This window comes from Octodon degus, unplaced genomic scaffold, assembly GCF_000260255.1.
Source record: "Octodon degus isolate 3935 unplaced genomic scaffold, OctDeg1.0 scaffold00122, whole genome shotgun sequence".
Classification (NCBI taxonomy): Eukaryota; Metazoa; Chordata; class Mammalia; order Rodentia; family Octodontidae; genus Octodon; species Octodon degus.
In genome coordinates, this window is record NW_004524698.1 from 6,799,277 (window position 1) to 6,800,375 (window position 1,099).

A 1,099-nucleotide genomic window follows, 5' to 3' on the forward strand; every position below is an offset into this window, starting at 1 on the left:
GAATAACTGTTCATGGATTTGACAGACAGACAAATAAACAAGTACACAGAACAAATATACATCTTACAAAATCAGAGTGTCCTCAAGTATACTTTTGAGCAAATTGAATTCTAGTAACTATTACAATTTTAGAAATGTATAATTATAAATATACTAGTCAGATTTTGATGTTAATCTATTAGTAGAGATATCTTGAAAGAAGAATTTGGGAGGAATAAAATCTTGTATTTCTAGTGGATATACTTTGCATATTTTGTCTTAAGAATACTGGTAGATTTTTACCTCAGTTATCTCTATATACTCTACTACCTATTCAGACCTTTGATTTCGATTCTGATTACCATCTCCTGGCATTCCGGGTTATTTCCTCTGGGTGGCCCCAGGTCAGGTTTAGTGCTATCCTCTTCAACTTCTTCCCGAGGTCTGGGTTCATGATACAGCTGGACAGCATGTTCTAACAAAACAAGCATATCCTCAACCCCAAATTAAGCTTTTTTTCTCCTGATTGAATTATAACAGTATACACTGCCAAATGAAGGGGAGGAATTGATTCTCCATTTTGTTTTTGTAATTCAATTTTGATCGAACACCAAGAAACCTGTATCCTATATTTTGGAAGAGGAAAAGGACTCAGCAGTCATATGGCCTCACCTACTCTAAACTGGCCCATCCGTGAAAACAGAAGAAAATTGAATTAACTTGTCTGGATAATGAAGATCAATAACACCAGAAGGGGCCAAGGAGATAGCTCAGTGGAATAAGCACCTGCCTGGCAAGTGCAGAGTCCTGAGTTCAATCCCAGGTACCACAAAAAATAAAAATAAAAATAAAAATAAAATAACACCAGAGAAGTTAACCAACATAAATGGTCAACAGAATGAAAATTGTTATAATCACTGTTGTTGAATTGAAGAAGAAAGGAAAATAAGAGTTTGCACCTCATGAGCAAGACCACTGAAATGGACCCTACGACTGCCAAAGGACCCCAGTGGGCATATGTCGAGTTGGCCAAAGCCAATTAACATTACCAATTAAAGTCTGAAAAGCAGCTAGGTCTGATCTGAACAGTTTGGGGTAAACTATATCTTTGTTGGATAAG